At 40.2% G+C, this 18,381-nt stretch overlaps 1 pseudogene; it reads left to right on the top strand.

Annotated features, from left to right (window-relative positions):
• Positions 1-326: 326 nt before the first annotated feature.
• Positions 327-445, top strand: LOC148501204 (5S ribosomal RNA; annotated as a pseudogene).
• The last annotated feature ends 17,936 nt before the right edge of the window (positions 446-18,381 follow it).

Raw genomic sequence — 18,381 nt, 5'->3', positions numbered from 1 at the left:
AGATCTGGGCAAAAATCTTGCTCAACGTGAAATGTTCTGGATCTTCGAATTAAACACTTTATTTCCCATGGGATTTAGCGACAACTATGAAATGGCTCCTTTCATATGACCTAAGATACAATGATAGCGGTATAATACACGTTATCATGTAATAAGGCGATTAAAGACAAACTCATAGATACAAAAAAGGAAGTGAAAGTTTGGAATACAGCACTATTAACATTATTTCTGTTTATTTATGATATGGAGGGTGACTAAGCCAAAATGCGATTGATTACAGGTCTTCATGGAGCAAAGTCCATAAATCTATGCATAACTGAACACATATCTACAACCATACCAACATGTCAATGCCCAATCTCGCCTGATCTTGGAAGCAAAGCATGATTGGGCCTGGTCAGTACTTGGATGGGGGACCTCCTAGGAAGACCAGGTGTTGTAGTAAAATCATGAATTTGAATAAAATGCCATATAGAATATGATATGGCTCCGAGTCTTGTTTAACAATTTTGCACTAGCATTAGTCACCTAACCATTTAACATGTAATTTTTATGAACATGAATTTATTATTTAGCTGGTATCCATAGACTATTGTTCTGTTGTATAGTTTACTTTCTGCATTGATAATCAGGGAGTGGAGTATCTGATAAAGTAGCTCATCATATTTGTGTCTGCCTTAATTTTCTCCTCTTTTTCAGGACACGTCTTAATGGCTAATAAAGACGTTTAGCATCCTAGAATAAGAATGCTAATTTCCCCTCCCCTTTTTTTTTGAATGGCACTGAAAACAGTGTTTAGAACTACAAAGATGGCCGCCGCGTGTCATGAAAGAACTACCAAGATGATGGCCGCTGTCCCTATCCGAAGTAATATAATGATCCACAATATTGGAAGAACGGTGATGGAATATAAAAGTCAAGAAAAAGACATTGAACATCCTATGTTAAGTGGAAGAATGGCAAACCCCTGTTCTCCGACTGATCCCGATCGATTTTTGGATATAGCACTTAGAACCACAAAGATGATCGCTATAAGTGATAAAAAGAACTACAAAAATGGCCGCTGGCTTCATGTAAAAAACTACAAAAATGGCCGCCGCTTTCATCTAAAACGACCCCGTGACACATGAATATAAGTATATGCGAGCGATATTTCCTCCGGTGGGGACCTAAAAGTAACAACTTAGTAGAACGGAACAGCTATATAGCGGTGATGTTATATGTGGGCTGGCAGTCACATAACTAACACTTCATGGAACAGGAAGTGACGCGGTGCGCTCATCCTGTGTTCCCCCTGCGTTCCACCTAGACTGGCATTAGGTTAAACCAATGCTTGCCCGCGCACCAAAAGACCGGAAATGACGTGGTGCGCTTCACATGCGTTCCACTTGGACAGAATTTTAATCGTGAAGCAAGAGAAACATTGGCTCACATACTTTATTTGCCTTCCGTGTTTTACCTTGTTTATATTGAGTGCCATAATATAAGTTTTATTGTCAAAAATGGGACATTATATGGCATTTGACTTGAAATAGGTAACAGGAAATGATGTCACAAAATGAGAACATGTGCTTCCTGTACTTAAGGTATATAAACCCTGCTTTGTCTCTATGCACACACTTCCCCCTTGATGAAGTCCAGAGGACGAAACACATTGGGACCCTGACCTTGCACTTTATGAACTCTTCCAAAAAAAACATTTGGAAAAGATAAGCTATAAATCCGATTTATTTAAAAATATATTTATATTTTTTAAACTAAAAATCGTTATTTATTATCTTTTAGTACTAGCTTTTTATCCATTATTTCTGTGTATTTATGTCATTGTGTGTTGTCTATGAATTGTTTTATCTAATTAAATATTTTTTATGCACATTGATTATGTAGTTTTAAATATATTTATCCATATATATCACACGTTGTATTTATTGCACTAAGTCACTTGTATGTCACGGTCCTGGATAAGGACAAGGATATACAGATACATTTTTTTGCACAGGTTGCGAGATTTTCACATGTTTAATTGGTTCACTGTATATGCACTAGGAGGCGCTTGTGGTCAGCTAGATTGTTGCATTGTTTCTTGTACTAAGGCTGCCTAGCCACGGCCACCATTTCTGTTGACCAAGCAGACACCTTATACTTAATAAGGGAGTGCTACATATACAAACAGTATATGTATGTATATGTATGTGTGTATATATATATATATATATATATATATATATATATATATATATATAATTTTTCTATTAGATTAACCAATATAAAAACACACACTTGTGAAAGATATTTCATGCTAAACAGAGTGGATAAATTTGGCGCTGTTTTCTTCTATTGAATGCATTGGCATCGTAATCCATGAGCAGAGACTCATGATAAGGACATATTTTACATGATCTGTTGTCCCAATGCGTCGGAATCGTGTTGATTGTGTAAAATATTGCCTAGTGTGTGGGCACCTTTAGAGAACTTCAATTGCTCTGTCTTTTTGGTCAACACAGATACCTGTATAAATGAGAACTCAAACACCACCAAGTGATTTCTTTTTAATCCTATAGTGAAGATTTAAATAAAAATAAAAAAATGTCCCTTTCCTGGTCTCAAACCTGGGACACCCATTCTGCAAGGCACTCACCCAAACCGCTAGGCCACACACGCAAGGCTTATTGATAACTGCACCTGTCAAGTACTATGTGATGTGTGCAAATTACATAAGGCAATTTGTACAATGTCAATAGAGGGCTCAGCATATGGCATCATTGAATAGAAGCAAATGCAATTTGTGGAGCATTAGTGAATATTTATCCCACCTCATTAAAAGCTGTGCAAGCGGGTGAAATATATTAATAAAAAAACAGAACTCTCACACTTAATGTCATTTAAAACCTTATCAGACATCCTTCTACAGTCCTGATTCCATAAGGAAAATGCTGTACTATAGTGTACCGCATCAGTTTGTCAGCCAATCATTGGGCGGTGATAAAGAAAATGCATTGGATATCAGTGTAGTTTAGGAAAAGTGACACCTGGTGGACAAAATTGTATTACACCTTTATGACTTTTTTTTTTCTTCCTGCGCCACTGTACGTTCCATTATGATTAATATGGAATTGCATTACTCGAGGCATACCATGTGATGTGAGATGCATGGCATGCTACATGGCGTATGGAGCTACAAAAACTAGCTTTACCCATCTGTACATGCTATTATCAGACACTGTGATATAAGACCGAGAGGCTGTAATATCATTGTATGGGATTCCCCACATGTAGTGTTCTCTATGTACAGATATATTTATCACATACATCACATTTATCTAAAATACTATTCTGATATTTGTGCATATACATATGATTGTTACTGGCTGCTCCTATATATAATAGGCCAACTGGTATTTATGGATATTTTGAAATGTATTACATTGCTGATAGTGGGAAGTAACTGAAGGAATAGATGTATGCATACTGCAGCCATATTTGCCTATAGGTGATGTGAGTGGGAGCAACCAATCGGGAGGGAGTATTGCCCCACAGTAACATTTATTATAGAAAGTATGAGATTAAGAAATAAGATCTTAAATATGCTAAATAAAATTAGATTTTGTTATGCTACTACTATTGGGACATCAGTGTACCAAAATCAAACAACCTTTATTTTTCCTCTTTTGTCTTTATGTATATACAGTATAACATTTTGTTGCATGTGCTATTTAGCAGTGTACATGCTGTGTGAAATAAGACAGGCTGTAAAATCATTGTATATGATTCCACACAAGGTTGTGTGTGTGTGTGGGGGGGGGGGGGGGGAAATATCTCCCCCATAAATCACAGCTATCTCAAATACTTTTATTCTGATATTTGTTCCTCTACATGATTGTTACACTCTATACTTATGCAGTATAGGTCAGCTGGTATTTATGGGCATTGAGAAATGTATTACATTGCTGATAGCGGGAAGTAACTGATGGACTAGATGTATGCATACTGAAGCCACATTTGTCTGTGGGTGATGTGAGTGGATGCACCCAAACAGGAGGGAGTATTTCCCCTCAGACCAATTCTTCATGTCTCCTATACTTAATCCCAGGGCCACATTGCTGCTTATCATGTATTGCAGAATGTACTCAAACATAAACTACCACATCCATTATACCACTATGGGTTATTTTTTTTATCAATATAAAATATATAGGGTCAAATGTGTAGCAGCCTACAGAGACTGTTTAGCTATTACCAGTGACTAAAACTGGGTATATCTATTAATAAATAATGCCCATCGTTTTTTCAATATTTGGTAATCTCTTATGATAACACTTTCTCTATTTATTACAAACAAAATCTGATACAGATAAATGTAGGTTTGTCATTTTTTTATACAAATATTTCCTTAGAACAACCCCCCAATCCCCCAGTGCAACCCCCAGTCCCCAGAACCACTTATCCCTCTATATTCCCAGATCCTCTTGGTCCTATCCAGGAAACACAGAAGGCCTACCTTGTTCTTGAAACAATAAATCCAGCAAGTATGCCTTGGTCATGTCCAGTAGGCGGGCTTTGTACCTGATCTATAACATTTGCCCAGCTCTGGTCCATAATGACTGTATCTGATCCTTCTCCCGATCCATCACCTTTACCTATATTTATATTTGATTATCTGTAAAAAAAAAATAAAAAAAAGAAATGATTGTAGTGAATGGCCTATGTGAGCATACATTGTCAGAGAATTGGGAAGAAAGCTATTACATAAAACCTACATTACATATTAAAATTTTTATAAAAATATTATCTTGTCCCCGGATAACCCCTCATCCCTCTATCACCAGAAACTCTTATACCTATCGAGGAAATCAGGAAGGCCCATCTTGTTCTTCAAGAAAAAAATTGCCTTGGTCATGTCCAGTTATGGTGGAAGGCAGGCTTTGTCCCTGATCTATAATCACATCTTTCCAGCTGTGGTCCATAGTAACTGTATCTGATCCTCCTCCTGATCCAGCCCCTTCATCTGTGCTTTTATCGGTTGGATCAAAAAAAGATGATTGTAGTGAATGGCCTATGTGAGCATACATTCTCAGAGGATTGGGAAGAAATCTTTTATATAAAATGTACTCTGGCCATTACCCAGTGAGGCTTTGGACCTGTACTCTGTGAGTACTAGTTTTCATTTACCTACAAGGTGTAGCAGGGCTGTTACTAGGGTGGTGCCTCTGCACAGAGTGCCGTGTGCCCTTGGGCAGAACCTGAAGGCTTAATCCTGCCCTGTGGACAGGAGAGACATCATGACGTGTCTCCAATCGCTGCACTCCCATAGTGGCAAGAGTGAGGAGCTGTTTTTCTGGGTGTGCAGGCAGCGTACAGTAACAAACTTTGACACAGTCCATACACAAGGTAGCTGGCAGATTCAGTCCACTCCAGAAATCGTCATCAGTCTCTGTGCCTGGTCAGATTATCAATGACCAGGTGAGTACAGACTACATATGGGAGAGAGCTCTGGGGAGCAAGATAGGGGAGGGCATTGCTACTGTGTGGATTGTGTCTGGAGGATTTTTTTACTGTGTGGCATAATGTCTAACAGGGTTTCTAATGTGTGACCTAATGTGTATGGAGCAATTACTACTATGGTCATAATGTGTAAGGTTAATTATTATTGTGTGTTGCAATGCATGAGGGACACTACTACTGTGTAGCTTAACGTGTTTAAGGGACACTACTACAGTGAATGGAAGGTACTATAGTTTGGCCATGCTTCTTCCCCATGAGAAGAAGCTAATTTTTGGTGTGCTCTTCCTGACTACAGTATGTAGGGGGGGGCACCAAAGCTCTTTATGGCACAGGCCACCAAAATGGGGGGGCACAATCTTCCTCAACCATTATACCCATATGGGTTATTTTCTTATCAATATAAAATATATAGGGTCAATTGTGCAGCAGCCTACAGGCACTGTTTACCGGTGAGTAAAACTGGATATATAATTTGTAAAACTACTAGTAAATAATGCCCATTGTTTTTTCAATATTGGGTGAAATTCTCTTATAACTTCCATCTTATTATAAACAAAACCTGATACAGATAAATGTAGGGTTCTTTCTTTATTAGAAAACAAAATGTCAAATTTTTTACAAATGTTTCCTAAGAACCCCTACCCCACTCCTCAGAACCACTTATCCCTCTCTATCCCCAAACCCTCTTGGTCCTATCCATGAAATCCAGAAGGCACATCTTGTTCTTTAACAATAAATCCAGCAAGTATGCCTGATTATGTGCAGAGGGTGGGCATTGTCCTTGGTCTATAACATTTGCCCAGCTCTGGTCCATAATGACTGTATCTGATCCTCCTGCCGACCAATCACCTTTGCCTATGTTTGAATTAGTTGGATTATCTGCAAAAAACAATGTATTGAGCTCAGTAGGGTTAGGGAACTTCAATTACTTGGTCTTCATGCAATGCTGGGAGTTCGTCTTTGAGGTCAACACTGATATTTGTATAAATGGCAGAACACTCACTTCACCAAGTGATTTCTTTTTAATCCTATAGTGAAGATTTAAATAAAAAATAAAAAATGTCCCTTTCCAGGTCTCAAATTTGGGGTGCCCACTCTGCAAGGGCTCACCCAAACTTGTAGCCCACACACACCAGCCATATCGAGAACTGCACCTCATGTACTATGTGATGTGACATTTGTGAGTTACAGAAGGCAATGTGCAATGAACGCATGCGCAGTGTAGTTGAAGAAAAGCGACACCTGGTGGACAAAATTGTATTACACCTTATGACTTTTTTCCTGCGCCACTGTACATTCCATTATGATTGATACTGAATGGCATGACTAAAGGTGTACCATGTGATGCAAGATGCATGGCATGCTGCATGGTGTACGGAGCAACAAACTAGCTTTACCCATCTGTACATGCTATTAAACACTGGGATATAAGACACAGGCTGTAATGTCATTGTATGGAATTCCCCACAGGTTGTGTTCTCTATGTACGGATACATTTTCCCCATAAATCACAATTATCTAAAAAAGTACTATTCAGATATTTGTGCAGGCTGCTCCTATATATAATAGGCAAACTGGTATTTATCAACATTTTGAAATGTATTACATTGCTGATAGTGGGAAGTAACTGGTGGAATAGATGTATTTATACGGGAGCCTTATTTGCCTATAGGTGATGTCAGAGCCGGCCCTAACCAATTTGATGCCCTGGGCAAGATTTTGGGTAGTGCCCCCCTAGTATATAATCCCACCACACTACACTCTGCAGACACTCCCCCACCTCTTCATATATGACACTCAGTTTTCACTTACCTCTTAGGTGTTCCTCCCTTTTCATTTTTTCCTCCTCTTCCTTCCTTTAGGAGTCTGGCAGAGGCCATAAAAGGTGATTCATTTGCCCCCATTTTAACATCTCTATTACATCTCTATATAGATGGATACATATATAGCTACATGTACACATACAGCACACACACTGATTCAGTTGCTGCCTACCTCACAGCAACACATACGGCCCCCTTCACTGGCCACCTCAGAACAACACAGCACCGCTGGCCTCATCTAGTACCACTTTACCAGCACAGCACCCCTGGCCTCATCAGAACCCCACATCCAGAGTAGCTCCCCTGGCCTCATTGTGCACCAGCAGTCAGCACCCCTCATTCATTATGCACCCCTCATTCAGCACAGCACCCCATGCCTCATTAATTATGCTCTCCTTTGCCAGCACAGCTCCCCTTAGTCATCTAGCACAGTCAGCACCCCTCTATGCACCCCTTTCCCAATAATCAGCACATTTCAGTCATCCAGCAGCACCCCTCTACCAGCTAAGAGCTCAGCTAACTTACTTAGGACCCCAAAGGATTTCGCTGTACCTCACCAGAGAATTTTGTATTAATAAACACCAGTGGCATTTGTTTGTCCATATAATGCAGAGTGCGTCACAGTGAGGGCCATATAATGCAGAAGGCGTCAGTGAGGGCCATATAATGCAGAGTGCATCACAGTGAGGGCCATATAATGCAGAGTGCATCACAGTGAGGGCCATATAATGCAGAGCATGTCACAGTGAGGGCCATATAATGCAGAGGGCGTTACAGTGAGGGCCATATAATGCAGAGTGCGTCACAGTGAGGGCCACACACCAGCCATATTGAGAACTGCACCTTCATAAAGCACAGTGCATTACAGTGAAGGCCATATAATGCAGAGTGCATCACAGTGAGTCATTTAACTTATAACAGATAATATAAACCAATTCCCCCACCTTCCCAGAACAAAAAACAAATACACCCCTGCCCATTGCATACAGACACCACCCCGCTAGATGACACTGGCAATTACCTGTCCTGGAAGAGTATGTGTGGTCCCTGCTGGGGCTGGGCTCCATGGCACAAAAAAGTAGAGGAGTCGGGAGAGCCTGTGACTGGAGTCTGAGGAAGGAGCAGAGACTCTGGGTTAGGTGGCAGGATCTTAGGCAGGGAAAGGAGTGTGCATGTACAATAGAAAGGGGATGGACACCCAAGGTTAGGTGGTGTGGTCTTGGGCAGGGAAATGAGTTTGCATGTAGTATAGACAAAGAGGAGGGGACTCGGGGGGGAGGGGATGGTCTTAGGCATAGGGTCATAATCAATCAGTTTCGCACCGGCAAAACTTTTTTGCATGGGAAGGTTTTCACCAACATCGCAGGCTTTCCATGCTGAAAAGTATCGGGTGCGCTCCCGCTATTCCCCATATTCAATTAGAAAGGACGTGAAAATTGCACCCGGCGAAACTTAGACAGGCAAAGTCCTGTAACAAATGGGGAACTCAGCCTGACACACCCCAAGAGATGCACTATAGAAGCCCCTGAATCGCCCAACTGAACATATTTGAGGTACTTAATTTGTGTCAATAGCTTCAAAATCGCATCTTTGTATAAGTGGTAAAGAATAGCATTATGCATTATTTTTTGGTGAAAATAACTACTCACAGCAAATTTGGAGTACATGAAAATAGGTGCTAGCATATTTAAAAGTTGCTAATGTGAAGTTTTAAATAATGTTAACAATCCATCTTCCGCAAGCACCTGCATCTAAACACCTGGTGTATACTTGGGGACCCCCCTGGAGTATATTTTGCTAGTTTTTATTTTTATCGCCCAAGTTTGGTCATTTTTACCCCCCAGTTTACCTTTGGTGGGCTGTCCCAAGGCTGCAGGGGGTTCTCGCAAGTTTGCACCCCAAAACCCCAATTCTGCACTTTTTCACCTGCTATTCATAGGCAAAACCTTTTCGCTGGGTGCATTGCATTGACTTTCCGCACCAGCAAAAAGTCTCTGCAATTAAATATGGGGATAAGTTGTCGCATGGAGAAATGACGTCACCAGCAATACTTTTCTACAGAAATGGATTTTTGCACCTAATTGAATATGGCCCATAGTGACAGCCTGGTCAGAGCGAGGATAAGAAGGGGAAGGGCCCTCTCCTCCTCCGGCCACAGTCAGACTGCCCGCGGCCATCTGCAGTGCAGAGTATTGTAATGATGAGTCAGTGTGGCGGGACCCGATGCAATGCACCTGCTGCACCGTTAATGGTTCTGAGCCATAGGGTGCCCCTTAGGCATTCCAAATGCCCTACGCATTTTCCTGGAATGCCTATGCCTAGGGCCGGCTCTGGGTGGGAGCAACCAATCGGGAGGGAGTATTGCCCCACAGACCAATTCCTCATGCCTCTTATAACCCCTTCTGAGAATATTATTTTTGTATATATTTGCATGAATTAATAAATATACTTTTGTAACATTTATTATAAAAAGTGGGACAGTAAGACATAAGGAATTTTAAATATACAATTTTTTTTTTATGCTACTACTATTGGGACATGAGTGCACCAAAATCATACAACCTTTTTTTTTCACTTGTCTTTATGTATATATTACATTGCATGTGCTTTTTAGCAGTGTACATGCTGTGAAAGACAGGCTGTAAAATCATTGTATATGATTCCACACAGGGAGTGTGTGTGTGTGGAATATCTTCCCCATAAATCACAGCTATCTCAAATACTTCTATTCTGATATTTGTTCTTATACATGATTTGTTACACTCTGTACTTATGCAGTATAGGTCAACTGGTATTTATGGGCATTTGAGAAATGTATTACATTGCTGATAGCGGGAAGTAACTGATGGCATAGATGTATTTATACTGCAGCCATGTATGTCTGTGGGTGATGAGAGTGGGAGCACCCAATCAGGAGTGAGTATTTCCCCTCAGGCCAATTCTTCATGTCTCCAATACTTAATCCCAGGGACACATGGCTGCTTATGTGTTGCAGAATGTACTCAAACATAAACTACCACATCCATTATACCACTATGGGCTTTTTTTTATCAATATAAAATATATAGGGTCAATTGTGCAGCAGCCTACAGGGACTGTTCAGCTATTACTAGTGACTAAAACTGGATATATAACTTGTACAACTACTAGTAAATAATGCCCATTTTTGTTTTTTCAATAATGGGTAATATTCTGTTATGATAACATGTTCCCTCTTTATTAAAAGCAAAACCTGATACAGATAAATGTAGGTTTCTTTCTTTATTAAAGAACAATGTAACTTTTTTTTATACAAATATTTCCTTGGAACACCCCCCTCCCCAAACCCCCAGTGCCACCCCCAGTCCCCGGAACCGCTTATCCCTCTAATCCCAGATGCTCTTGATCCTATCCATGAGATCCAGAAGGACCATCTTGTTCTTCAACAATAAATCCAGAAAGTATACCTTGGTCATGTCCAGAAGGTGTGCTTTGTCCCTGATCTCTAACATATTTGCCCAGCTCTGGTTCATAATGACTGTCAGATCCTTCTACCGATCCATCACCTTTACCTATATTTATATTCATTTGATTATCTGAAAAAAGAATAAATGATTGTAGTGAATGGCCTAAGTGAGCATACACTGTCAGAGAATTGGGAAGAAATCTATTATATAAAACCTACATTAAATTTACACATTTTTACACAAATATTCTCTTTTATTCCCTGGAGAACCCCTCATCCCCCTATCACCAGACACTCTTATACCTATCCAGGAAATCAGGAAGGCTCATCTTCTTTTTCGAGAAAAAAATTACCTTGGTCATGTCTAGTTATGGTGGAAGGCAGGCTTTGTCCCTGATCTATAATCACATCTGCCCAGCTGTGGTCCATGGTAACTGTATCTGATCCTCCTCCCTATCAAGCCCCTTCATCTGTGTTTTAATCATTTGGATCTATCTGCTATGAATGCTGTTAAGTCGCTAATTTGCGGTGCAAGTCGCTTAAGAAAGAATTGCTTTCCAGTCTACTTGTGTGGTTCCAAAGCACAGAAAGTTATTTATGTAAAAAGGGGTAACACGATGTAAGTTTAATAATTAGAGTATAAAGCAATAAAATAGTACAGCCAATACATATGCATGCTCACTGGTCCCAGTATACAGTCATCAGTCCTGAAGTCTGCGGTCACAAAGATGATGTCTGAACACTGGGGTCAGGACACAAGCCTATATATCTTATAGGTTTCAATGTTAACAAAGGGACAAATTGACAGGTTTTCATTGGTTCTTGCTTCAGGTCAATCTGGTCACAATGTGTAGCTTCCCGCTGAAGAAGTGGTTAAAACTGGCTACAGCACTGCATACTGGTAATAACATTCTACTCAATAACTCCATATCATCCATAACTAGCGGACGCATGACACGACTTCTTTGCCAATAGAAACTGATGTCTGCAAATAAACAGGTATTTAGTATGATACCAACATGACATGTCCACTGTAATCTAAACCTTAGATCTCCTTTAAGGGCATCTTACATCATAATTATTAGCTAAAAAATAGCTTTAATAACTTTGGTCATTAACTGTGTGGGAACCATTTTATATGTATGCGTTCACATACGTGCATCTGTGTATTGAAATAGCAAATGTGCGTGTATGTGTGAATATACATATGAGCATGTATGTGAATACACATATGAGCGTCTGTGTGTATATATGTGTGTGTAATGTGCATGTATTGTGAATTCCCATTTGTGCGCATTGGATTGTACCGACGCAAAGTAGCGTCCTAGTAGTAAGTCATCAGACCATAGATGACTAGATTATCAGATAATTGTAAAGCGTTCATATCCAGTTATTTGACTTTGACAGTCCACCCTTTGATAGCAAACATAAAACTATCACATTCTATTAACCTATTTAGTCATGCATAATAAATTATCTAATGTTCTATACAGTATGACACAAGTCGGTCATTGAACCCTGAATTGTGTGCCTCAGGAAAGGATAAAACAACCCTTATATGCACTCAGCGGATCTATAGGGGACCATTGGTAGGATGTGGGACCTCATCAAACCTATAAAGGAAGTTTGGGACCTTATCAAACCTATAAAGGAAGTTTGAGACTACATTATCTATGGGGTTTAATGGAACATTTACAATACATTTTATTATACATGACCAAACCTATTCACATGTTATAACCTGATGGAACATTCAATTTCAGTATTGTAATGCAGTTCTTTATCAACCTTATACCTATAGTACCACTACTCACCACCATTATGATTTCATTTTCACTGTTTACCTTGGTGGTACGTTTTCCACACTTCAGCCCAGTAGGAACACATCTGACTCATAATCCAATTACTAAAATGACAACAAGTATTAGAATAAGTAGCTTACCTACACTAGCAATAATCTCCTGTACCCACTCTCCCGGACTGGAGAACCATTTTATAGGGTTTAACCACGAGAACCATTTCTCTACCTTTTACCTCAGTCTCATACAAGGAAGTATTATGGTCCTTCCGAAATTCCCATTTCAGTTGTAGGATTTCATCCATTTTCCAGTCAATCACCTCTTTGGAGCCATTAGTATTATTGGTGATGTACGTGCAACACTTCACACCAAATTGGTTGGCCAAAGTCACACAATATCCACCAGTAATAGATGTCAGGTAGTTTAACACTAGCCTATGTTGTACCAATTTCTTTTTATAAGCTTGTAGCTCCTTACCCGTATACCTGAAAGTGTCGTCATACAATTCTGTGATACTGTCTATTAATTTAGCCAGGTCTTGGATATATCTAAAATTTAAAGTTCCTCGAGTGATCCTGGTGGGATCTAATGCTACCAAAATTTGGAAACCAGTCATTTCACTAATCAACTGTGTGGCTATATGTTCTTCAGCAGAGATCATATTTCTTTAGTCACGATGTACATACTGCATGTGTATATATGGAGGTGGTGCAGCTTTATGGCTACAAATCATTTCATCATGTGTAAGGGTCATTACCTCTTGGACCAATTTACCTATAAAACATATAAACCCTTGGAACTTGGAGATAACCAAGAATATGCCCTTCTTCCACAAATGTAATATACATTATCTGGGAGGACATGAGTTATGTTACGATCCTGCACAATATCACATAAAGTTTTAACAAAACTACCTATGCCTATTGTCCTCATCTGCTCAAGAAACCTTTCAGCCTGAAGAACACTTCAACAATAACCCATAGGAACTTTTCCAATAGATTTTACATTCAGTTTGATCCTATGTCCTCATCTCTGGGGTTCGTCACTACTGGTGTGGTGAGCCATTGTCTGATCCAATAAGTCTGCTTACCAATTTTCCAGTCTTTTTATGTATGATATGTTTAGACACAGCATAGACCGAACTATGGAGTAATGGTGGAGCTTTAAAATAGGGGACCTCTTGATGTTATACTTCCTGTCTATGGACCTCCCACCCTGTACTTCAAAGACCTCAGAGAAATTTAATGTGAATGGTACTAATCCTACATTATGTTGTCCGTGAGGCACATGAGTGCATACCCAACATTCTGTCTGGTTTAAGACCTTACCCACTAAGGAATGATAATCCTCTAAAGGATGCCTGCCCAAATACAGATTACTCTTGGACTGGCATAGTTGGATGCATCTCTCATCAACTAGGGATCCACAGTACTCACAAATACAATATTCCTCAGACAATGGCCCCTCACAATGTCTGAGTTCCACGACTAACAGATCTCTTAACAATCCCTGAACTGAGTTTGACTATATGTTGCCCTGATTGTTCTATCTCTCTCTCCTCTGACTACACACTATCAACATCACTATTGTCCTCCATCTCCATCATCTGTCCTGACATCCTGATACAAATAAAAATGAGAAGAACCCTGGAACAAGAGAGAAACAAATCGCCACTCCATTGCTGGGATAGTAGTCTGTACACGTCTCTGGCTCAGGTGTTTTCGCTGCAGTCTCTATTTCTCCCGGAACAGGTTTGCAATTGACAGGTCCGCGTTGTCTGTCTTGACTTCACCTTGTACCTCCTTTGGGTGGTTGACCTTTCTGCAGTGAGTGGAATGGACCCAGGTATCTTTCTGCTACCTTCAAAGATGTGGTACTTGTCATCATCACCTTGTAAGGACCTTCCCACCAGTCTGTCAAACAACCTGAGTGTAAGAAATTTTGGATCATAACATATTCTCCAGGTTCAACATCATGACTGTTTGTTTGTTTCTCGCATATGAGGTAACAGCATTTTTAATTTCTGTTTCAATTGTCTGCTCATTTTTATAAGATATTGCACAGTGACCTCATTATTACTCTTCAAATCATCCTCTGGACTTATAATCAAATGAGGTTGCCTTCCAAACAGTATCTCAAAGGGGACAGATTAAGAGGTGGTCTGGGAGTAGTTCTGATGCTATGGAGGCCTAGCGATAAGGCTTCTGGCCATCCTAATCCAGTTTCAACCATTATCTTACTCAGTTTATTCTTTATGGTACTATTCACTCTCTCCACCTTTGACTGGCGGTGAGTAGGGAGTGTGAAGTCTACTATTGATTCCCATATGTTTACACATATTCTGGAAAATATCACCAGTGAAATGGAAATGAGTACCCCTATCACTTTCTATGATTCTAGGGATACCATATCTGCATACAAACTCCTGAAGTATCTTCTTAGCAGTAAAAACAGCAGTATTAGTGGCAGCTGGATATGCCTCTACCCAATTAGAAAATACATCAGTACAAACTAATAAATACTTGAGATTCCTGCAAGGTGGTAATTGGATGAAGTCAATTTGTATTACCTGAGATGGTCCATCTGTTGGAGGGATATGGGAAGGCTTGGTTGTATTGTCTTCCCGACAGTTTTCCTCAAACAAGTCAGACAGGACATTGCCCTCCTTCCAACTTGAGAAGAAAAGCCTGGTGCACACCAATATGCTCTGACCAACTTGCACATACCTTCTTTTCCCAGGTGAGTCAGACCGTGCACTGCCTCAGCCAGGCCCTGGGAGCCACAGGCCTACCTTGTCCATCTCTCCAGAGTCCAGAGGACTCTTGACCCCATCCCTTCGATCTCCAGACTGCCTTTTCCTGTAGGGAACACAAATCTTGCATTTTAATTAATTTCTGTGTGTCTATTGTCTGGAAGACATTAACTTTGTTAGTTGGTATTTTTACATTTGACCCTGTTGCCCATTTGGCAGCTTCATCTGCTCTGTTATTGCCCACCGACACCGGATATTCTTCACATGTGTGGGCTTTGCATTTGATGATGGCTAATGCCTGTATCTACAAGAAAAGTGTGTTTAGTACCAGATATATCAAATGTCATTGTAGGTTCTTTCCTAGTATTCTCAGTTAACCTAACTGGCTATAGACTACAGGTATGACCTGACCCCCAAGCACTATCACCCTCCAGCAGAGCATTTGCTGTCACTATGTGAGTGGGTAACTGTTGGAAATTTCCTGAATCTTGTGAGTGCCCTCTCTGTGTATCTGTGTTCCCTTCTTAGGTGGCCCCCGATTTCTCAATTTACAATACCTCTTTAGGTGTCCTTCTTTAGGTGTAATTATAACACCTTACTGTATACCTTCATTGCTGGTATGTGTTATAAGTTTGTGACTGTGTAGGCAATCTCTCTAGAGCCTGAGTGCTCACTGTCATTAACCTCTCACTCTGTGCCTCTTTCTTCCTGGATATATTTTTGTCATGTTCTATAGCAGATTCTCGAAGTGCATCTACAGTAATTCCTCTCCAGTTAGGTAGAGAGGTTTGTACCCTGGTCTTTAGATTATCTTTGAGACAATCCATTAGTACCGTAACAGCTACCTCTCTGTGGTGTACATCATCCTTTTTCTCTGATATCCCTGTGTACTGGGTTACAGTTAGAAGCGCTCTAGTGAAATAATCTTCTGCGGGTTCACTATCTTTTTGTTTTATAGTGAAGATTTGCTTTTGTTCACTACCACTGGAAAGTATATGGCCAACTGTGTGATTGTTCGCTTGATTTTCACCGGGTTACCCTCATCCGTTAAGGATCCATCCTCCTCCAATATACAATCTGCAATAAAATTTTGTACATCAGTATTGGAAGGAAGACAGGCCCATAACACCACTCGCCAATCTTTATTAGTTGGCTCATGAGCATTACCTAAATCTTTAACAAATTTCTGACATTTAGCCAACTCTTTCCTAGGATCTGGGAAGTCTGACATATTTGAGTGCAATTCTGCTCTTGTCCATGGACAATGCATTGCTACATTCCTTATAGGAACTATACTATCTTTGTCCGGTTTCCCATTGGGAACTGCTATTGTACAGACAGGATTTATACCTACCACATCACTATGTTCAGGATTAATTACTGGACTTATTGTTTCAGTACTATAGATGTTACCTCTTCTACCACAGTCTCCACTACTCTCACCAATTTCAACTGCTACCCCTGCTGGTTGGATCACTCCCTTTAATTGTCTCTGTGGAACATCTAGCATATGAACAGCATGGGCCATTGCTGAAATCACAGTGGGTTCATCATATTCTACAACAATATTTTCCTTAAGGTAACTTAATACAGGATATAAGTTACTTGTTACAATTTTAACATTTTTGGTATCTGCTGTACTCTCACCTGCTTCCACATAGGGCGGCGGAGGTGCTCATGCGCTCTCTTCTGTATGTGTGGTAGCGCTACCTTGTAGTGCACTACCTTGCCACATGAGTATGCTATTTTGCACAGCGACATTTTTTGTCATGCTATTTTGCCACGTGTTCCCCTCGTGCAGCCACAGCTTTAAACAGTCATTGTATTTTACTCTTTTTTTCAATTATTTCACTAAATATATGTTATCTCTAACATTACTTAATACCTCCATATCGAAACTGCCAACCTTGGGAAATGGTCTTATACATCCTTTGGTCATCTTGTATGCCGTTTGCATACGCACTATACTTCACATGCATTATATACCTTGCTGATCCAATCGGCCCATCGATAAGCAGCACCTCATCTACCATCCTAGCGACTGCTTAGCACCCATCTGGGACAATGCTTTCGCTTCTTTCACTAGGGTCTTCGACCGGTGGATGAATTAAACAAGCTGCGTCCACTCACTTCCACCCGCTGTGCACAGCCGACTGCTAAGCGATTTTTGTTAGCGTACACAATGAGGAAACAGAAAATAGCCTATGCAATTATTCTGCTTTACGAACAAATTAACCAAGCTTTGTCTGACCGCTTCCTACTTTGAGTAATCTCCGACTGGTAGAATTTAAGTATTCCATTAACACTTAGCCTTGCCAGTGATTTCCTTGCATGACCCCCAAGTCACAATCACAGTTTACACCATGCGGTCTGATCACATTGCCCAGAGACACAAACTTCTCAATGGACGTTGCGATTACTATTGGGGATTTGGCCGAGAAACAACCTCCGGTTTCTTGCCCAGTTATACCTGTTATGTATACTGCTACAGCTGCCTTATCCACCTCTTGGACACCTTACCGGTCCTGTCTATTTTCAAAAGTACAAAAACCTTTTCTATTCACATCACAAGCACACGTTCACTTTCATATCCCACCTTGTTTTCTGCACAGAAAAATTGCTTACCCAAGTGACAATAACTATTCAGAGTTTTAACAAGTTATCACACTATAACTACAACAAGACTATATATCAAAATGATTGTTTAAACATGTGGCAGCAATACACCTATTGCAGTGCAAAAATGACAATAAGAAACTTTTCTCTCATGTCCCTAGGTCCTAATCAGCGCTCCTTAAATTACACAAAAGCGGATATTCAGTTTCACAACATAGTGCTAAACAGGCTTTGAACAGATTGCATTCTTATCCGTATATGACGCGTCCACCCTTTGTTGAGGAACTGAAATCAGTACGGTATGCATGATTTCCGGTAGCGTGATATCAGTCACGAGCCCCCATCTATGAATGCTGTTCAGTCGCTAATTTGTGGTGCAAGTCGCTTAAGAAAGAATTACTTTCCAGTCTAATCGTGTGGTTCCAAAGCACAGAAAGTTATTTA

The sequence above is a fragment of the Taudactylus pleione genome, unplaced genomic scaffold, assembly GCF_031769625.1.
Source record: "Taudactylus pleione unplaced genomic scaffold, aTauple2 ptg000528l, whole genome shotgun sequence".
Lineage (NCBI taxonomy): Eukaryota > Metazoa > Chordata > Amphibia > Anura > Myobatrachidae > Taudactylus > Taudactylus pleione.
Note: the sequence above shows the minus strand (reverse complement) of the source record. Positions and strands in the feature narration are given on the sequence as shown.